The following is a 22,485-nucleotide window of genomic DNA, read 5'->3' as shown; positions in this document are numbered from 1 at the left end:
GTGCCAGGCTCATTTCTTCTTGTGTGTGTGTGGCATTGCCTGGCACTGCATCCCCTGCTGCCCACCTCCTGCCAGTCTCCTACCTGCTCCATCCTCCTGCCCTTCTCCAGCTCCTCTGTGAATGTCTCCTGGGCTGCAGGGATGGGTTTCTCTGGATGCCACTGATCAGCTTCTTTAGCACTTCTGAAACAGGAAGAGAGACTGAGACTTACTCTAGGCGACCTTGAGGCTCATGTTGTGTTATTTCCGGCATCAAGGGCGGAGTCACAAAGGTCCTGGCAGAGAAATAAAGGCAGCCAGTGAACTGCACTGCACAGTCTTACCTGACTGGGCACAGGCTTAGAGGCACAAAATTAAAAATATGAAAACCTGACTTTTGCAATAAGAGTTTGTATTAAATGTAGTCCTCCCTAGGCGGGAGTGTCACAGTGCACTCTGGGAGCTGTAGTCCTTCTTTAACAAGGATTACTCTGTGACACACTGCACTCTGGGAGCTGTATTTCTCCCTAGGAGGGATTACTGTATGGGAGGGTCTCATTGCACTCTGGGAGCTGTAGTTCTTGCTAGGAGGGATTACTGTGTGGGAGCATGACAGTGCACTCTGGGAGCTGTAGTCCTTCTTTAGCAAGGATTACTCTGTGACACACACTGCACTCTGGGAGCTGTATTTCTCCCTAGGAGGGATTACTGTGTGGGAGCATGACAGTGCACTCTGGGAGCTGTAGTCCTTCTTTAGCAAGGATTACTCTGTGACACACACTGCACTCTGGGAGCTGTATTTCTCCCTAGGAGGGATTACTGGTGGGAATGTCATAGTGCACTCTGGGAGTCTTAGTTCTTTCTAGGAGGGATTACTGTATGGGAGGGTCTCATTGCACTCTGGGAGCTGTAGTTCTTGCTAGGAGAGATCACTGTGTGGGAGCATGACAGTGCACTCTGGGAGCTGTAGTCCTTCTTTAGCAAGGATTACTCTGTGACACACACTGCACTCTGGGAGCTGTATTTCTCCCTAGGAGGGATTACTGGTGGGAGTGTCACAGTGCACTCTGGGAGTCTTAGTCCTTCCTAGGAGGGATTACTGTATGGGAGGGTCTCATTGCGCTCTGGGAGCTGTAGTTCTTGCTAGGAGGGATTACTGTGTGGGAGTGTCAGAGTGCACACTGGGAGCTGTAGTCCTTCTTAGGAGGGATTACTGTGTGGGTCAGAATGCACTCTGGGAGCTGTAGTTCTTCCTAGGAGGGATTACTGTGTGGGAGCATGACACTGCACTCTGGGAGCTGTAGTTCTTGCTAGGAGGGATTACTGTGTGGGAGCATGACAGTGCACTCTGGGAGCTGTATTTCTCCCTAGGAGGGATTACTGTATGGGAGGGTCTCATTGCACTCTGGGAGCTGTAGTTCTTACTAGGAGGGATTACTGTGTGGGAGCATGACACTGCACTCTGGGAGCTGTATTTCTCCCTAGGAGGGATTACTGGTGGGAATGTCATAGTGCACTCTGGGAGTCTTAGTCCTTTCTAGGAGGGATTACTGTATGGGAGGGTCTCATTGCACTCTGGGAGCTGTAGTTCTTGCTAGGAGAGATCACTGTGTGGGAGCATGACAGTGCACTCTGGGAGCTGTAGTCCTTCTTTAGCAAGGATTACTCTGTGACACACACTGCACTCTGGGAGCTGTATTTCTCCCTAGGAGGGATTACTGGTGGGAGTGTCACAGTGCACTCTGGGAGTCTTAGTCCTTCCTAGGAGGGATTACTGTATGGGAGGGTCTCATTGCGCTCTGGGAGCTGTAGTTCTTGCTAGGAGGGATTACTGTGTGGGAGTGTCAGAGTGCACACTGGGAGCTGTAGTCCTTCTTAGGAGGGATTACTGTGTGGGTCAGAATGCACTCTGGGAGCTGTAGTTCTTCCTAGGAGGCATTAATGTGTGGGAGCATAACAGTGCACTCTGGGAGCTATAGTCCTTCATTAGCACGGATTACTCTGTGACACACTACTACTACTACTTAACATTTCTAGAGCGCTACTAGGGTTACGCTGCGCTGTACAAATTAACACTGCACTCTGGGAGCTGTATTTCTCCCTAGGAGGGATTACTGGTGGGAGTGTCACAGTGCACTCTGGGAAGGATTCTTGTAACATGGAGATTCTGTGTTCGATTGTTCTCTTGTTCCAGCTGGAGGTGTTCTGGTGTTCTAGAATGTTGCTGCCTTTTCATGGGTAGGGTTAGCGGCTTGTTTATTACATGTAGCACTGATTTAAATTTTTAGGGACATTTCTTTTTTCTTTGATTAAGGGAAGAATTTATCAACGTGGGATACATGGGATACAGTTATGGGTAGCTAGGTCTCATTGCATAAAATGGGACCTGTGCTAAAATAGCATGAGTTAGCGGTAAAATAACATGCCTTAATGGTAACCCAGATCGATAACTTCCCCCCTTAGTGTGAAGTTTCAGTCTCTGGTAACTGGAGCTGATATTGTGATGTCATAATGCCTCATTCCACCAGTAAGAGCCAACCTGATCAGTGATGTCACAATGGCTTGATTGCCCTGTACGTGGCTCACTTCTGATACTGTGATGTCATAATGCCTCATTCCACCAATGCCTAAAAGCCAACCTCAACAGTGATGTCACAATGGCTTGATTGCCCTGTACTTGGCTCACTTCTGATACTGTGATGTCATAATTCCTCATTCCACCAATGCCTAAAAGCCAACCTCAACAGTGATGTCACAATGACTTGATTGTCCTATACCTTGCTCATATTTATTATATGTAGCAGTGACTTTAATTTCTAGGGGCATCTTTTTTTTCTTTAATTAAGGGGGAAGTAATCAATGTGGGCTACCATTAAGATACATTATTTTACTGTTAACTCCAGCTATTAATAACTAGGTCTCACTGCATAAAATGAGACCTGTGCTAAAATAGCACGTTAGCGGTAAAATAACACGTCTTAATGGTAGCCTACGTTGATAAGCACACTCCTGAGTCTGTAGCCACCAGAATTGTAAAAACAGACTTATAATCTGCTAATTAACGTTATCTTCTGTACAAGTTGCCCTGCTCATTTTTCGCCACCGTTTTTGTTACCAAACTAAAAGAGAGGAATGAGTTATACAAATGTTTAGATCACCAAATCAACGACAACTGGGTAAAAACAAATATTATGTATTATTATTATTTATTGCATTTGTATCCCACATTATCCCACCTATTTGCAGGCTCAATGTGGCTTACATAGTTTGTAAACATTGTCATTACAGGATAATAGTTGCTGAAGGCCAGAAAGTGAGAAATGTGAAAGAATATTTATTGTAAAGAATACAACTTATAAAAATCAATCGGATTACACATGTGTTTGTATATTCAGAAATTGTTGAGCTCCTAAATGATCTCCTCTTTTGCAAAACCACGCTAGTGGCTCAGCCCTACCATTAGGCCAACTGAGGCGGGGGCCTAAGGTGGCACTCTCCAAGGAGTAGCACTCTCCCCTTCCCTCCTCAACCCTTTTCCCATGTTTACTTCATTTTTTTCTTTTCCAAAAGGCGGCAGCGATTCCCATAGGCTGCCCTGCCGCTGGCCTCTTCTCTCTACTGCATCCCGCAAGGTAAACGCAGGGAAGAGGGTTGAGACGGGGGCAGGGATGGCATCTTATCCCTGCCTCGGGCGGCAGATTGCCTTGGGCTGCCCCTGAGCAAGCCGATAGCGCAGCTTTGTAAAAGTGGGGTTAGTCTTTTAAATTTGTGCCTTATTTTTTAACGCCTAACCTCTATTCCCTTGTATTTTTTTTAACTTCCCCACCTTATTAATTCCCTTATCCCTTATTTGTCCTGTTTAGATTGTAAGCTCTTTCGAGCAGGGACTGTCTCTTCATTGTTCAAGCATACAGCGCTTTGTACGTCTAGTAGCGCTACAGAAATGATAAGCAGCGGTAGTCGTATTTTCAGCCAAACTTAGGTGCCTAACATTTCAGCTGAAAATTCATCTTAATTTAGGAGCTTAAAAGTTACGCTCATAAGTTTAAACCTGCAATTCGTTTGGCTAGCTATTTTTTATTTTTGTTACATTTGTACCCTGCGCTTTCCCACTCATGGCAGGCTCAATGTGGCTTACATGGGGCAATGGAGGGTTAAGTGACTTACCCAGAGTCACAAGGAGCTGCCTGTGCCTGAAGTGGGAATTGAACTCAGTTCCCCAGGACCAAAGTCCACCACCCTAACCACTAGGCCACTCCTCCACTGTTGCTACTATTTGAGATTCTACATGGAATGTTGCTATTCCATGTAGAAGTCGGCCTTTGCAGATCACCAATGTGGCCGCGCAGGCTTCTGCTTCTGTGAGTCTGACGTCCTGCATGTATGTGCAGGACGTCAGACTCACAGAAACAGAAGCCTGCGCAGCCTTCTACATGGAATGTTGCTAGTGGAATAGCAACATTCCACATAGAATCTCCAATAGTAGCAACATTCCACGTAGAATCTCCAATAGTATCTATTTTATTTTTGTTACATTTGTACCCTGCACTTTCCCACTCATGGCAGGCTCAATGCGGCTTACATGGGCAATGGAGGGTTAAGTGACTTACCCAGAGTCACAAGGAGCTGCCTGTGCCTGAAGTGGGAATCAAACTCAGTTCCTCAGGACCAAAGTCCACCACCCTAACCACTAGGCCACTCCTCCACAGCTATATGAGCCTAGAGCTGAAAATCAGTGCTAAGCCCTTACTAAGACAAATTACTACAAATCATTTCTACAGCGCTACCAGACGTACGCAGGCAGCGCTTCACAATTGAACATGAAGAAAGACAGTCCCTGCCCAAAAGAGCTTACAATCTAAATCAGGACAGACAGACAGGACAAATAAGGGATAAGGATAGGACAGACAGATAGGACACATAGGGAAAAGGGGACTAATGAAGAGAGGAAGACAAGATAAAGGTTACGAGCAAGTGACAAGTTAGGAATCAAAAGCAGCACCAAACAGGTAGGCCTTTAGCCCGGATTTCAAGGTGGCCAGGGATGGAGCGTGACGTAATGGCTCAGGAAGTCTATTCCAGGCATAAGGTGCGGCGAGATAAAAGGAACGGAGTCTGGAGTTGGCGATGGAGGAGAAGGGAGCAATTAGGAGAGATTTGCCTAGTGAACGGAGTTCCTGGGAAGGAGTATAGGGAGAGATGAGGGTGGAGAGGTAGTGAGGGGCTGCAGAGTGAATGCTTGAATTTTATAGGGAGCCAGTGAAGTGACTTCAGGAGAGGGCTGATATGGGCATAACGACTTTGGCAAAATATTAGTCCTGCAGCAGAATTTTGAACAGATTGAGGAGGAGAGAGATGGCTGAGTGGAAGACTTGTGAGAAGCAAGTTGCAGTAATCTAAGCGAGAGGTGATGAGAGCGTGGACAAGGGTTCTGGTAGTGTGCTCAGAAAGGAAAGGGCGAATTTTGGCGATATTATAGAGGAAGAAATGACAGGTTTTAGCAATCTGTTGAATATGTGCAGAGAAGGAGAGGGAGGAGTCGAAGATGACCCCAAGGTTACGAGCAGATGAGACAGGAAGAATGAGCGTATTGTCGACAGAGATAGAGAGTGGGGGAAGGGGAGAGGTTGGTTTAGGTGGGAAGATAAGGAGCTCAGTTTTGGACATATTGAGCTTCAGGTGACGGTCAGACATCCCCCGTCTGAATCTGCCCCTGTTGCCACCCACTTTCAATGCTCCTTAATGTAGGAGTGTAGTGAAATTTTGAGTAAAAATGTATGCACTCAGCCCTAATACATTTTCCAAGAGGCCAATTTACAAGCATAACTCAAAATTAGGAGGAGAAATCCTTTCAATATATCGGCAGAGCCGGTGGGGGGAGGCGGGGCTAGTGCTGGGCAGACTATACAGTCTGTGCCCTGACAATGGCAGATACAAATCAAGGTAAGGTATACACAAAAAGTAGCACATATGAGTTCATCTTGTTGGGCAGACTGGATGGACCGTGCAGGTCTTTTTCTGCCGTCATCTACTATGTTACTATATTGGGTCAATAGATATTTGCCATCGCTGGATCTCAGGAAAAATGTGTAACAGAAAGTCAGGTTCTGCTAATTATTTTTGCTGCTGGTCAGTGGTGGCCAGGTGTTTGCTGTAGATCAAAGGAGGGCAGGGAGTCCAGATGTCTGTACCTCTACTTGATGGTGACTTCAGACGTCCATTTTTCATTTCACTTAGAGACATGCCAAGTCGCACACATTCGGGCCCCTTCTCCAGTTCCCACACTCAAGGGGCCCTATCTTACACATTGACTCTCTCCTTTGGCATCTGCTCATACCTGCCTCTATTCCCCCCCTCTTTCGTTGTCTTCCTACCTAACCTCTATTCCCACCCCCACCCCCACCAAGCCCTACATATCTGTGGAGTTGACCGGCACTGCAGAAAGCGATTACAACAGGCTCTCTCCAGCCAGCCCCAGGGTCCTTCCCTCTGTCACAACGAGTGTTGCCGCATGCCAGAGGGAAAGCTCAGGATAGGTGAAAGGAGCCTGTTGTAATCTCTGCCTGCTGTGCCAGTGAACACCGCAAGTTTGTAGGGGAACAAAGGGAGGCAGGAAGGCAATCACGCCAAACCCCAGGAGGAAATGGAGGGGGGGGGGGTAGAGAAGGAGATAATGGAAAAAGAAGCACTGGCAAGTCAAATGCAAAGCATTAATAAAGAAGGCTAAAAGAGAATATGAAGAGAAACTTGCCGCAGAGGCTAAAACTTTTTCAGGTACATGAGAAGCATGAAAACCTGCAAGGGAATCCATGGGACCGTTAGATCACAAAGGAGCAAAAGGGGCACTCAACGAGGACAAGGCCATTGTGGAGAAAATGAATTAATTCTTTGCTTTGGTCTTTACGGATGAAGATGGAAGAGATCTGCATGTACCGGAAATGGATTTCAAGGGTGATGATGCAGACGAACTAAAAGAAAACTCCGTGAACCTGGAAGATGTACTGAGCCAAACAGACAAATTAAAGAGTAGTAAATCACCTGGACCGGATGGCATACATCCAAGGATACTCAAAGAACTCAAGCATGAAATTGCTGATCTGCTGTTAGTAAGATGTAACCTGTCGTTAAAATCATCCACAGTACCTGAAGGGTGGAGGGTGGCTAATGTGATGCCGATTTTTTAAAAGGGTTCTACGGGTGATCCAGGAAATCATAGACCAGTAAGCCTGACGTCAGTGCCAGGCAAAATAGTGGAAACTATTATAAACAATATGATACGTATGGATTTCCCCAGACATGTCCTCTTTTTCAAGGGACTGTCAGGGGTCTGGACGATTTTTTCCAGCCAGCCCATTTGTCCAGGTTTCTGGGCTGGAGGGTTGATGGACGGACAGGCTGGCCTTCTCCCCCCCCCCCCCCCCCCCGAGCATACCATAGTAAGCCTTGGTGGTCTAGATGCTTCGTCAGTGCAGGAAAGAACTCCACTCTTTCTTGTCCACTGCTGCTGACCTCATCGCTGCCACCACTTCTTGAAAATGGCTGCCAAGACTTCAAGTGGCGGCCTTGCGAGCAGTGGTGTGCTGGAGCCGGCTCGCATCGGCTCGCAAGAGCCGGTTGTTGAAAATAGCGAGCCGGCTCTGGGTCTCCTCCCTCCCTCCTCCCTCCCTCCGGATCCACCTCACCGCCCGCTTGTTTTTTGAATTCTTCGGGGCAGGCAGTCTTGCCTGCCCGCTTCCAGCGCTGACTGTCCTCCTCCCTTGCCGATTTGCGCTTTAAAAATGGCCGCTGAGGAGGCGCAGGACTTTGAGTATGCTGGAGCTAAAATATCAGAATACAAGGATCTTTCACAATTCACGTTGCAACAAAGACGTCTGATGAAGCCGGCCCTGGAAATATTAGCCAAAGAGCACATCCCCTATAGATGGGGGTTTCCCTTTTCGCTCTTATACACACTTCAAGGAGCTAAGCATAGAGCTCAGTCGCTGAAAGAAGTATGGGGGACCCTTCATGAAGCGGGCCTGGTCTCATCGAGCGTGCCGCAGGGGACAATGGCGCCAGCCACAAAGGCAAAGCTGCAAGGATGGAAGCGGGTCCCTGACTCTGTTAACTGGCGCAACCCGAAAAGACGTGGAGGAGCAGAGGAGACCTGACCAACCCCAAGGAAGGTTTGAAGGACTGTTAATTCAGGGGACAAGCTTGAGTTGAGACTTTGTGAGTTTTTGGACAGTAACAAGGGAACTGAAGTTTTACCGGGAGACTTGAACTGTTTTGTTGTGATGGGTAAGGCCCTGCCTGAAGCCTGGGCTCTGGGGTACAAATGGTTATGAGTAGTGGGGCTGTAAGAAGGTTCTGGGGAGTGTCTGGTGGGGAGGGGAGGGAACAGAGGGTGGAGGGAGGGAGGGGAATATATGTAAGAGTGACTTGGGGCCGACTGTAGTGAGCTGTGAGGTGTTATGTTATGGACTGGGGAGTTATAGGATGGAAGGGGGTGGGGTTGGGGGAGCGGGGGTGGGAGGTGGGAGGTGGGCTGAGCTGTCAGGAATTGATGGGTTGCTTTCTCCATTCCCATTCAGGGGAAATGTGTCCTCTGGTTGGTGTTTCAGTGGGGGGAAAGGGAGATGAGGGGTGGGATGGGAGGGAAGGTTAGGTCCAGCCTATTGCTTGGAAAACGTGGCCTGCCTCTATGACGTGGGCTGGATTCACTGGCAGGAAATGCGGTGGACCTTGTTGTTAAATACACATGAGTACTGATCTAAAGATGCCTGAATATGCCTCAGAAAAGGCAAAAATATTTTAAGGAGCTGATGCACCTAAAGCCGCAAATAGTTTTATTACAGGAAACGCACCTTCACCGTAAGCACGAAAAAGTCCTCTCCCACCCCAATTATCCACTCATTCTTTTTGCTTCCTCTGCTGAAGGGTCAAAGAGAGGGGTGGCGGTGATGCTACATGCATCGGTGGCGGCGCAGATAATGCAGATTAAACGAGATCCCGGGGGAAGGTTCTTGTTTGTGCACATAGTGCTTGACCAAGTAGACCTAACCCTGGCCTCTGTGTACGCCCCGAACGAACAACAAGGGGCCTTCTTCACTAAGGTGAAAAATATACTTGCCACTTTTGTACAGGGCCCCCTAATTCTGGGTGGAGATTTTAATGCTGTAATGGACCCAGCAATGGATAGGTCAGGAGTCAGCCGCTCTGGGGACAATAGGGAGTCAATAGCATTAGGAGCACTGGCATACTCTTTGGGGGTGCTGGATGTGTGGAGGGTGAGTCACGGGGGGGAGCGGGACTATACTACTACTACTACTATTTAGCATTTCTATAGCGCTACAAGGCATACGCAGCGCTGCACAAACATAGAAGAAAGACAGTCCCTGCTCAAAGAGCTTACAATCTAATAGACAAAAAATAAATAAAGTAAGCAAATCAAATCAATTAATGTGAACGGGAAGGAAGAGAGGAGGGTAGGTGGAGGCGAGTGGTTACAAGTGGTTACGAGTCAAAAGCAATGTTAAAGAGGTGGGCTTTCAGTCTAGATTTAAAGGTGGCCAAGGATGGGGCAAGACGTAGGGGCTCAGGAAGTTTATTCCAGGCGTAGGGTGCAGCGAGACAGAAGGCGCGAAGTCTGGAGTTGGCAGTAGTGGAGAAGGGAACAGATAAGAAGGATTTATCCATGGAACAGATATACATGTTATTCATCTGTTCATGACTCCTGCTCCCGCATTGACTGTATTTTTCTGGACATTGGGCTGGTAGAAAGGGGTCCTACAGCAGGGATAGGTAGTATGACCTTATCCGATCATGCCCCAGTTTGGGTGACTTTAGTTTCATAGGTTTCTATGGAACTTTGGGAGGCTAAGTGCTTTGAAAATGAGCCCCTTTGTCATCTATCAGGGCAGAGGTTAAAGAGAAAAGGTGGACGCTCAACACGACTATGCTCCAAGAGGAAGAGGTGGTGGAGGGTTGCAGGAGAGTTTTGAAGGACTACTTAGAGCTTAACATGGAATCGGGGCCTCCCCTTAGTACGGTATGGGACGCAATGAAAGCAGTCACGAGAGGTTATTTTCTACAATTAGCAAGTAAGAGAGCGAAAATCCGCAGAGCTCAAGTGGCGAGTTGTCTGGGAAATATACAGCGCCTAGAAGCACAACATAAGGTTGGGAGAACACCAGCAGTACTAGAAGAACTGAGGAGCGAGAGACTTAAGTTGGACTCCATTTACTCAGAGCAGCTAAGTCTGTTACAATCAAGAATTAAAAGTAGCACTTATGAGTTTACTAATAAAGCAGGGCGCAGACTTGCCATGAAATTACGCAGACAAAAAATAGATCGTACAGTAACCAGGGTGAGGGATAGTACGGGTAATATACTCACTACATCTGAGAACATACGTAAGAGGTTTGGGGAATATTACCAAGCCTTGTACGCACAAGGTGGAGACCCTTCTCCGGAGGCTATTGCTGAGTACTTGGCAGAGAGTGACCTCGCATCTCTGACACTTCAACAAAGGGCAGAGCTGGATAAGCCAGTCACGCCTTTGGAGATACAAAAAGCCATCCAGCATCTGCCATCCAGCAAATCTCCGGGGCTGGATGGCTTCCCTAATGAATTTTATAAGAAATTTGCTTTGGAATTGGCGACCCTGTTGGCAGACCTGTTTAACCAGATTGGAAGGGGTGAGGTATTGCCCCCTACCATGCTGGAAGCTTGGATTGCCATCCTACCCAAGCCTGATAAGGATCACACGGAGTGTGGCTCTTATCGCCCAATATCAGTTCTGAATGCTGACGTAAAAATACTAGCTAAAGTGTTGTCTAATCGATTGGCTCCGTTGCTTCCGGCGATTATCCATCCTGATCAAGTAGGCTTTGTGCCATATAGAAAGGCTATGGATAATACCCGGAGGGTAGTTGACCTAATGCATCTGGCTGGGAGGGTGAAGAGGCCAATGTGTTTCCTTAGTTTAGACGCTGAAAAGGCCTTTGATAGGGTCCAGTGGCCATATATGTATAAAGTGTTGGAGGCATTTGGGATAGGCCCCCAGTTTCGAAACTGAATCCAATCTTTTTATGACTCACTCAAAGCATGTGTGAGAGTTAATGGGGTAAATTCAGCTATGTTTACCTTGTATAGAGGAACCCGTCAGGGCTGCCCACTATCCCCCTTGCTATTCGCCATGGCGATGGAGCCTTTCGCTTCCACAATACGGGCGGATCCAAATATTTCTGGAGTTACAGTGGCGGGAAGAGAGCACAAAATGGCACTTTTTGCAGATGACGTGCTCCTGTTCGTTACTCGACCCCAGGTTACATTCCCTAGTTTGTTGGAGGCGATTGACAAGTATTCGGCAGTGTCCGGCTTTAAAGTGAATAAGACAAAGTCAGAGGCCCTGAATATATCTCTCCCTGATGAGCTGATACAGTCTCTAAAATCCTCATTCGCCTTCAGATGGGCACCTAAGCAGATTAGGTACCTGGGTGTAAATCTGACAGCAAAATTAGGAGCCCTCTTTACAGCAAATTACAAGGGACAAGGGCAGACCTTGAAGGGTGGGGTGACCTGGGACTATCATGGTTCGGCAGAATAGCTGTTGTCAAAATGAACGTCTTGCCCCGACTGCTCTACCTATTCCAGGCCCTCCCAATTAAGATGCCTAAAAAATACCTCTCAGCCTTACAGGATCGTATCGTTCGATTTATTTGGGCGGGGAAACGACCGCGCTTGTCGCGTTCGTACTTGTATCAGGCCAGGAGAAGGGGAGGTCTGGGGGTTCCCAACTTGAGTTGGTATTACAGAGCAGCTCAAGCACGCGCAGCCATTGAATGGTTTCAGGACTATCCCGACAGACAATGGGTGCATTTGGAGCAACACTCTATAGGTCAGAGATCTTTGGGAGCAGTGGTGTGGCTCCCCAATCAGTTTCAGGCGCTTGGGGAAGAGTTATGTCCCTCTATCCAGGTTACCTTGCACTACTGGGATAGCATGTTTCCCAAAAGGAAGTATGCGTTGTCACGCCTATCTCCTATAGCTTTTAACCCACTATTCTACCCTGGGACAGAGAAGGGGGTATTCACACGGTGGCACCAGGAAGGCTTAAAAATGTGGGGTAAATTGTTTGAAGGAGATGTGTTATTACCGTTCAGTGCTGTGGTGGGGACTTTTCCAAATTTGAAGGGTGATGATTTTGCTTAACGCCAACTGTCACATTTCCTCAAAACACGAGCTGTTAGAGAGGTGGTAACCAGGGACAAAACCACCTTGGAGGAAATTTGTGAGGGGCCCGCCACGACCAGTGGCCTAATATCGCGTTTATATAGCATCATTAATTTGAAGGAGCCTAATTACACTCTTCATAGGAGGAGTTGGCAGAAGGAGTTGGGTATATCTTTGGAGGAGGCGGAATGGGAGAGGTTGGAGAGAGCTACGGCAAGGGTGTCTTCACATGTTCCTTTTAGGGAGAATGCGGTGAAGGTGATGTTCCGGTGGTATTTGACGCCTGAGCGCCTTCAGCGCATCTACCCCGCATCAACGGGGCTGCGGGGTTAAGGGCACGATGAGACACATCTGGTGGGCCTGTAGGAAAGTACAGGCCTATTGGAAATCAGTACACAGTAGGCTGCAGTACTGGCTGGGATGCGTGGTCCCGTGGAGTCCACTATTTTTCTTTTCTCTGCGAAGGTGGAGGGCCTCCCGCAGGCTCGCCAGACTTTGCTGAGGCATGCTATAAGTGCGGCTAGAGTGATTGTGGCAACTTTTTGGAAGAAGCCCTTGACCCCTCCAATAACGAGATGGCTTAGTAAACTGAGGCATGTTTGCAAATGGAAAGGCTCCTGGCGGAGAGGCGTAATCAACAGCAAAGGTGGCACTCAATATGGGGCCCTTTCATCAGCATGGCCATGAGTCAGTGAGGCATGAGGGAGACCAAGCATTGTTAGAGGAGGTGGGGACCTAATCGGGATGGGGGGGGGGTCTGGTTAAGTATATAAAAAACGTTATATAAATTTTGGAGTGTGTTTTTTTGCTTTCAAATGAAAGGTTGAACAACAATAACAGGACTGTTGCTGTTAGGTTTCTAATAATTGCGTTGAATGTCAATTGATCCAATGTGGCTTGGTGTTATTTTCTTCTTCCTCTTGTTGTATGTTTACCTTGTTAATAAAGACTTCATGCAAATTAAAAAAAAAATGGCCGCCGAGACTTCCAGAGCCGGCCTCGCGAGACTTCGGCTGAAGTCTCGGTGGCCATTTTGAAGCGCGAATCGGCAAGGGAGGACAATCAGCACTGGAAGCGGGCAGGCAAGACTGCCTGCCCTGAATAATTCAAAAAACAAGCGGGCGGTGAGGGACCGGATCGGGAGGGAGGGAGGGAGGAGAAGAATTCACGAAACAACTCGGGAGGGGGTGGCAGGGGTGAAAAGGGAGTCGCTGCTGGGCATGGGTGGATGGAGGGGGTCGCTGGGTATGGGTGCATGCAGGGCAGGGAAGAGGAGGGTACACTGCTGGACATGGGTGCATGCAGGGGAGAGGAGGGTCACTGCTGGACATCTGGGTGCATGCAGGGCAGGGGAGAGGAGGGTCACTGCTGGACATCTGGGTGCATGCAGGGCAGGGCAGAGGAGGATCGCTGGGTATGGGTGCATGCAGGGTAGGAGAGAGGAGGGGAGAGAGAAGAAATGCTGGACATGGATGGAGGGCAGAGAAGAGTGAGGAAGGAGATGAGATGAGGGAAAAGGAAGAGAGGAGAAAAACTGCACATGGATGAAGAAAATAGGCAGAAGCTGAAGACCAGAAATGAAGAAGAAAGGAGGAAAGAAATAAATGGAAAGGAAGCCCTGGAAACGGAGTTAAGAGGACAGATAGCAGCAGAATCGGATACTTGGCCAGCATGATCAGAAAAACAGTCACCAGACAACAAAGGTAGAAAAAAAAAATCATTTTATTTTCATTATAGTGTTTGGAATATGTTCACTTTGAGAATCAGGTGCTCAACATTAAAAGTTTATATTTATTTACTTATTTATGGCATTTTATCCCACATTAAACATGAATTAGATTGGAACCTGGGATCATTTAATTTTTTTTCCTGGAGAGAGTAATGCATTGCCCCCCCCCCCCCCCCCCCGGCTATAGCCAGCTCTGCAATTTTGGGGGGGCGCAGAGGTGGACGGGGGGGGGGGGGTGCGCTGAGGTGAACCAGGGAAAGAGCCTGTTGTTAAAAATTTACCAGCACACCACTGCTTGCGAGACTTCAGAAGGAAGGGGAAAGGGAGGGAGTAATGAAAATGTAAAGAGATGTCAGGAAGCAGAAAGTGAGAGTCAGGAGGAGAATCAGGAGGAAGACAATGAGGGAGGAGCTACAGCAGGGAATGGATTGTGCAGTGCCAGGTTCATTTCTTCTTGTGTGTGTGTGGCATTGCCTGGCACTGCATCCCCTGCTGCCCACCTCCTGCCAGTGTGAGGGGAGGAGAATCAGGAAGAAGAGTCTGAGGGGCTACAGCAGGGAATGGATTGAGCAGTGCCAGGCTAATTTCTTCTTGTGTGTGTGTGGCATTGCCTGGCACTGCATCCCCTGCTGCCCACCTCCTGCCAGTCTCCTACCTGCTCAGCACAAACCCCAAGAGCCATTATCCTGCCCTTCTCCGCACCTCCAGCTCCAGAAAGGAAGGGGAGAGGGAGAGAGAATGTAAAGAGATGTCAGGAAGCAGAAAGTGAGAGTCTGGTAAAGCAGGAGGAGAATGAGGAAGAAGAGCCTGAGGGGCTACAGCAGGGAATGGATTGAGCAGTGCCAGGCTCATTTCTTCTTGTGTGTGTGTGGCATTGCCTGGCACTGCATCCCCTGCAGCCATCGTCCTGAGGGAGGTGCTGACTATAGTTAAGTTGTTATGCACCCAATTACTGAATAATGAGGAAGAAGAAGCAGCCCTGCAATTCCAGAGAGTGCACAGAGCGCTTGGACGCCCGAGGGAATCGGCACTGAGGGATATTGTGGTGCGGTTCTTACGTTACATGGATAAGGAACTGATCCTAAGGCGCGCAAACATGCACAGCTGAAGTTTAATGACGAAAACGTTTTTGTGTACCAGGATATTTCCACATATACATTGCAACGGAGGAGGTTAGTGAAGCCTTTCTGCTGCAAGTATAAAGTATAGATGGGCATTTCCGTTTGCTCTTATGTTTACCGTGGCGGGAAAGTTTCACAGGATCTGCCAGTTGGGAGAAGCATGGAAGATTCTGCATGCGAAGGGACTGACTTCGTTGGCACATCCCCCGACTGCGATGGCGCCTGAGACTCGTGAAAAACTGCAGCGGTGGCAAAGGGTCAAATCTGCGCAAAGAAGAAGCAACGGGTGATTGATGTGGGGGGAGAAAACCTGCTCTGAAGCATCGAGATCGAGGAGTTGGGATGATCGAGGATCTGCAGTTTGAGGACACTTGGTTGTAAAGTAATGAGATTTTATTTTTGATCGGACTAAGTGTGTATAGATATGGGGTAACGTGTCTACTTCAGAATTGATGAAGGGATATTATTTCTGTTTGTGTTATGGGGTTGTATGAGTGGGAGGTGGTTGTGAGAGGAGTTTGGCTGTGTCGGGACCGGGGGGGGGTTAGGCCCTCGTTTTCCCATCCTGGGGGTCTCCTGTTTGTTTTGGGACCAGGGGGATGGTGCGAGATGTGTTTGTACTGGGTAGAAAGGGGGGGATTGGGTGGGATGGGGAGGGGGGAAAGGAGGGTGGAGGTTATTAATTATTCCTTTACTTATAAATGATTTAGAGATGGGAGTAACTAGTGAGGTAATTAAATTTGCTGATGACACAAAGTTATTCAAAGTTGTTAACTCGCGACAGGATTGTGAAAAATTACAGAAGGACCTTACGAGACTGGGAGACTGGGCGGCTAAATGGCAGATGACGTTTAATGTGAGCAAATGCAAGGTGATGCACGTGGGAAAAAAGAACCCGAATTATAGCTACGTCATGCAAGGTTCCACATTAGGAGTTACGGACCAAGAAAGGGATCTGGGTGTCGTCGTCGATAATACGCTGAAACCTTCTGCTCGGTGTGCTGCTGCGACTAGGAAAGCGAATAGAATGTTGGGTATTATTAGGAAAGGTATGGAAAACAGGTGTGAGGATGTTATAATGCCGTTGTATCGCTCCATGGTGCGACCGCACCTTGAGTATTGTGTTCAATTCTGGTCGCCGCATCTCAAGAAAGATATAGTAGAATTGGAAAAGGTGCAGCGAAGGGCGACTAAAATGATAGCGGGGATGGGACGACTTCCCTATGAAGAAAGACTAAGGAGGCTAGGGCTATTCAGCTTGGAGAAGAGACGGCTGAGGGAAGACATGATAGAGGTATATAAAATAATGAGTGGAGTGGAACAGGTGGATGTGAAGCATCTGTTCACACTTTCTAAAAATACTAGGACTAGGGGGCATGCGATTCTCCGAGGACAAGCAGGCTGCTTGTTCTCACTGATGGGTGACGTCCACGGCAGCCCCTCCAATCGGAAACTTCACTAGCAAAGTCCTTTGCTAGCCCTCGCGCGCCCGCGCGCACCGCGCATGCGCGGCCGTCTTCCCGCCCGAAACCGGCTCGAGCCGGCCAGTCTTCTTTTGTCCGCACTCGGTACGGTCGTGTTTTCGCCGTGTCGAGCCCCGGAAAGTCGACCTCGCGCGTCCAATTTATTTGAGCGTGTTTTTTTCCTTCGGGAAAGTTTTCTCTTAGTCGGGAAGTGCTCCGGAAACCCCCCGCCGGGTTTCGTGTAAATCCTCCCCGTACTTCCAGCTTTTTGCCCCGGTAAGTTTTCTTTCGTCGTCGGGGTAGGCCTCTTTTTGGCCTCGGTCGAGATTTTTCTCCCTCTAAATTTTGGTGCTTCAATTTTCGCCATTTCGGCTTTTGATTTCGCCGGCGTGATTTTTCCGCCCATGACATCGAAGCCTTCCAGCGGCTTCAAGAAGTGCACCCAGTGCGCCCGGGTTATCTCGCTCACTGATCGACACTCGTCGTGTCTTCAGTGTCTGGGGGCCGAGCACCGCCCTCAGAACTGCAGTCTGTGTTCCCTGCTTCAAAGGCGGACTCAGGTAGCGAGACTAGCCCAGTGGAACGTGTTGTTCTCGGGCTCTTCGTCGGCAATCGGCACCGGGATCTTCGAGTGCATCGACGTCGTCAGCGTCCAGACCATCTTCCTCGGCCGCCCCTGCATCGAGTGCATCGAGGCATCGGGCCTCTGCATCGGCGCCGAGACATCGGATAGCTGCATCGACGTCGGTGGTACCAGGACCTCGTCTGCTGATGTCGTCGGACGGTGGTGCATCGGGTGGAGTGCAGGTGAGGGCTGTCCATTCCCCTGCTGGTGGCGGTGAGCCCTCGGGTGGGTCTCCGCCTACCCTGAGGGCTCCTGCGGTACAGCCCCCCCGAGATCGACCTTCTTCAGTCTCGGCCCCGAGGAAGCGACGGATGGATTCGACGTCCTCCTCGTCGGTGCCGGGGAGCTCCGGTGACATGCTTCGGAAGAAATCGAAGAAGCATCGACACCGTCTCCTCCCCGTGTCGGCACCGAGAGCTCTGGGTCGCCGAGGGATTCGGCACCCAGCAGGCATCGGCACCGAGAGGACCGCTCACCCTCTGTTCAAGAGGTGTCGATGCGCTCCGCTCTGGACAGCCCGGAACAGCCTCCACGCCCGGAACAGGTACTGACGTCGACGCCTGCATCGACCTCTCAGCCTTTCTCTGCAGCCACTCTAAACGAGAGCCTCCGGGCCGTTCTCCCAGAGATTCTGGGAGAGCTGTTGCGCCCTAACCCCTCCGGTACCGGCGTTGCTTGCGCCTCCGGTACCGTCGAGCGTGGCGCCGGCTGGCCCATCGCCCAGGTTGAGGTCCCCGACGTCGGTACCGGCGTGCGGTGCCGACCCGCGGCCACCTCCCAGGAAGGCTCCCCGACCACGTCGGCGGAGGGAGCTTCGCCGATGCGGGCAAGGGAGTCTACCTCTCGACGCCCCCATCGTGGACGGGGTTCCACGGAGTCGAGCAGGGCGAGGTTGCAGACACAGGTCCGGGAACTTGTGTCTGACACCGAGGGTGAGGCCTCGTGGGAGGAAGAGGAAGATCCCAGATATTTCTCTGACGAGGAGTCTGAGGGTCTTCCGTCTGATCCCACTCCCTCTCCTGAGAGACAGCTTTCTCCTCCCGAGAGTCTGTCTTTCGCTTCCTTTGTCCGGGAGATGTCTACGGCCATCCCCTTCCCGGTGGTTGTGGAGGACGAGCCCAGGGCTGAAATGTTTGAGCTCCTGGACTATCCTTCTCCACCTAAGGAAGCGTCCACTGTTCCCTTGCACCATGTCCTGAAGAAGACATTGCTTGCGAACTGGACCAAGCCATTAACTAATCCCCACATTCCCAAGAAGATCGAGTCCCAGTACCGGATCCATGGGGACCCAGAGCTGATGCGCACTCAGTTGCCTCATGACTCTGGAGTTGTGGATTTGGCCCTAAAGAAGGCTAAGAGTTCTAGGGAACATGCTTCGGCGCCCCCGGGCAAGGACGCTAGAACCTTAGACTCCTTTGGGAGGAAGGCCTACCATTCCTCTATGCTCGTGTCCAAGATCCAGTCCTACCAGCTCTACACGAGCATACACATGCGGAACAATGTGCGGCAGTTGGCGGGCTTGGTTGATGCTCTTCCCCCTGAGCAAGCCAAGCCTTTTCAGGAGGTGGTCAGGCAGCTGAAGGCGTGCAGAAAATTCCTGGCCAGAGGAGTTTATGACACTTTTGATGTTGCGTCCAGGGCCGCTGCTCAAGGTGTGGTGATGCGCAGGCTCTCATGGCTGCGTGCCGCCGACCTGGAGAATAGACTCCAGCAGCGGATTGCGGACTCGCCTTGCCGTGCGGATAACATTTTTGGCGAAAAAGTCGAACAGGTGGTAGAGTCTCTCCACCAGCGGGACAACGCATTCGACAAGTTCGCCCGCCGGCAGCCTTCAGCTTCTACCTCTACAGGTAGACGATTTTTCGGGGGAAGGAAGACTGTTCCCTATACTTCTGGCAAGCGTAGGTACAATCCTCCTTCCCGACAGCCTGCGGCCCAGGCTAAGCCCCAGCGCGCTCGCTCTCGTCAGCAGCGTGCGACTCAGCAAGGCCCCGTGGCTCCCCAGCAAAAGCAAGGGGCGAGCTTTTGACTGGCTCCAGCAGAGCATAGCCGACATCCAAGTGTCAGTGCCGGGCGACCTGCCTGTCGGAGGGAGGTTGAACGCTTTTCACCAAAGGTGGCCTCTCGTAACCTCCGATCAGTGGGTTCTCCAAATAGTCCGGCAAGGATACACCCTCAATTTGGCCTCAAAACCTCCAAATTGTCCTCCGGGAGCTCAATCCTACAGCTTCCAGCACAAGCAGGTACTTGCAGAGGAACTCTCCGCCCTTCTCAGCGCCAATGCGGTCGAGCCCGTGCCATCCGGGCAAGAAGGGCTGGGATTCTATTCCAGGTACTTCCTTGTGGAAAAGAAAACAGGGGGGATGCGTCCCATCCTAGACCTAAGGGCCCTGAACAAATATCTCGTAAAAGAAAAGTTCAGGATGCTTTCCCTGGGCACCCTTCTCCCCATGATTCAGCAAAACGATTGGCTATGCTCTCTGGACTTGAAGGATGCCTACACACACATCCCGATACTGCCAGCTCACAGACAGTATCTGCGATTTCAGCTGGGCACACGCCACTTCCAGTACTGTGTGCTACCCTTTGGGCTCGCCTCCGCGCCCAGGGTGTTCACAAAGTGCCTAGCTGTGGTAGCAGCGGCGCTTCGCAGGCTGGGGGTGCACGTGTTCCCATATCTCGACGATTGGCTGGTGAAGAACACATCCGAGGCAGGAGCCCTGCAGTCCATGCAGATGACTATTCGCCTCCTGGAGCTTCTGGGGTTTGTGATAAATTACCCAAAGTCCCATCTTCTCCCAGTGCAGAAACTCGAATTCATCGGAGCCCTGCTGGATTCTCGGACGGCTCGTGCCTATCTCCCAGAGACGAGAGCCAACAACTTGTTGTCCCTCGTCTCGCGGGTGCGAGCGTCCCAGCAGATCACAGCTCGGCAGATGTTGAGATTGCTGGGCCACATGGCCTCCACAGTTCATGTGACTCCCATGGCCCGCCTTCACATGAGATCTGCTCAATGGACCCTAGCCTCCCAGTGGTATCAGGCCGCTGGGGGTCTAGAGGACGTGATCCACCTGTCCACGAGTTTTCTCGAATCCCTGTTTTGGTGGACGATTTGCTCCAATTTGACTCTGGGACGTCCCTTCCAAATTCCTCAGCCACAAAAAGTGCTGACCACGGATGCGTCTCTCCTGGGATGGGGAGCTCATGTCGATGGGCTTCACACCCAAGGAAGTTGGTCCCTCCAAGAACGCGATCTACAGATCAATCTTCTGGAGTTGCGAGCGATCTGGAACGCTCTGAAGGCTTTCAGAGATCGGCTGTCCCACCAAATTATCCAAATTCAGACAGACAATCAGGTTGCCATGTACTATGTCAACAAGCAGGGGGGCACCGGATCTCGCCCCCTGTGTCAGGAAGCCGTCAGCATGTGGCTCTGGGCTCGCCGTCAGGGCATGGTGCTCCAAGCCACATATCTGGCAGGCGTAAACAACAGTCTGGCCGACAGGTTGAGCAGGATTATGCAACCTCACGAGTGGTCGCTCAATTCCCGTGTGGTGCGTCAGATCTTCCAGGCGTGGGGCACCCCCCTGGTGGATCTCTTCGCATCTCAAGTGAACCACAAGGTCCCTCAGTTCTGTTCCAGGCTTCAGGCCCACGGCAGACTGGCGTCGGATGCCTTCCTCCTGGATTGGGGGGAAGGTCTGCTGTATGCTTATCCTCCCATACCTCTGGTGGGGAAGACTTTGTTGAAACTCAAGCAAGACCGAGGCACCATGATTCTGATTGCTCCCTTTTGGCCGCGTCAGATCTGGTTCCCTCTTCTTCTGGAGTTATCCTCCGAAGAACCGTGGAGATTGGAGTGTTTTCCGACCCTCATCTCGCAGGACGACGGGGCTCTTCTGCATCCCAACCTCCAGTCCCTGGCTCTCACGGCCTGGATGTTGAGGGCGTAGACTTTGCCTCTTTGGGTCTGCCAGAGGGTGTCTCCCGCATCTTGCTTGCTTCCAGGAAAGACTCCACTAAGAGAAGTTACTTCTTTCATTGGAGGAGGTTTGCCGTCTGGTGTGACAGCAAGGCCCTAGATCCTCGCTCTTGTCCTACACAGACCCTGCTTGAATACCTTCTGCACTTGTCTGAGTCTGGTCTGAAGACCAACTCCGTAAGGGTTCACCTTAGTGCAATCAGTGCATACCATTACCAAGTGGAAGGTAAGCCGATCTCAGGACAGCCTTTAGTTGTTCGCTTCATGAGAGGTTTGCTTTTGTCAAAGCCCCCTGTCAAGCCTCCTACAGTGTCATGGGATCTCAATGTCGTTCTCACCCAGCTGATGAAACCTCCTTTTGAGCCACTGAATTCCTGCCATCCGAAGTACTTGACCTGGAAGGTCATTTTCTTGGTGGCAGTTACTTCGGCTCGTAGAGTCAGTGAGCTTCAGGCCCTGGTAGCCCAGGCCCCTTACACCAAATTTCATCACAACAGAGTAGTCCTCCGCACTCACCCTAAGTTTCTGCCAAAGGTCGTGTCGGAGTTCCATCTGAACCAGTCAATTGTCTTGCCAACATTCTTTCCCCGTCCTCATTCCTGCCCTGCTGAACGTCAGCTGCACACATTGGACTGCAAGAGAGCATTGGCCTTCTACCTGGAGCGGACACAGCCCACCAGACAGTCCGCCCAATTGTTTGTTTCTTTTGATCCCAATAGGAGGGGAGTGGCTGTAGGGAAACGCACCATATCCAATTGGCTAGCAGATTGCATTTCCTTCACTTACGCCCAGGCGGGGCTGGCTCTTGAGGGTCATGTCACGGCTCATAATGTTAGAGCCATGGCTGCGTCGGTAGCCCACTTGAAGTCAGCCTCCATTGAAGAAATTTGCAAAGCTGTCCACACATTCACATCTCATTACTGCCTGCAGCAGGATACCCGACGCGACAGTCGGTTCGGGCAGTCAGTTCTTCAGAACCTGTTTGGGCTTTAGGATCCAACTCCACCCCCGAGGGCCCTGTTTGTTCTGTTCCAGGCTACACTCTCAGTTAGTTGGTTAAATTTTTTAGGTCAATCTCAGTTATGTCCTCGCCGTTGCGAGGCCCAATTGACCAATGTTGTTGTTTTGAGTGAGCCTGGGGGCTAGGGATACCCCATCAGTGAGAACAAGCAGCCTGCTTGTCCTCGGAGAAAGCGAATGCTACATACCTGTAGAAGGTATTCTCCGAGGACAGCAGGCTGATTGTTCTCACAAACCCGCCCGCCTCCCCTTTGGAGTTGAGTCTTCCCTTGAAGTGTATGTCTTGCTACATACTGGACTGGCCGGCTCGAGCCGGTTTCGGGCGGGAAGACGGCCGCGCATGCGCGGTG

At 50.4% G+C, this 22,485-nt stretch overlaps 1 long non-coding RNA gene across 1 annotated transcript; it reads right to left on the bottom strand.

Moving 5' to 3' along the window:
• Positions 1-2,348: 2,348 nt before the first annotated feature.
• Positions 2,349-21,273, bottom strand: LOC115462523. The gene is made up of 3 exons (XR_003940887.1): positions 21,263-21,273; positions 19,212-19,215; positions 2,349-2,429 (listed from the first exon to the last, which is right to left on the bottom strand). It is a non-coding gene; the product is annotated as an uncharacterized LOC115462523 (long non-coding RNA).
• Between the last annotated feature and the right edge of the window lie 1,212 nt (positions 21,274-22,485).

This window comes from Microcaecilia unicolor, chromosome 1 (genome assembly GCF_901765095.1).
Source record: "Microcaecilia unicolor chromosome 1, aMicUni1.1, whole genome shotgun sequence".
Classification (NCBI taxonomy): Eukaryota; Metazoa; Chordata; class Amphibia; order Gymnophiona; family Siphonopidae; genus Microcaecilia; species Microcaecilia unicolor.
This window is presented reverse-complemented; position numbering and strand designations above follow the sequence as displayed.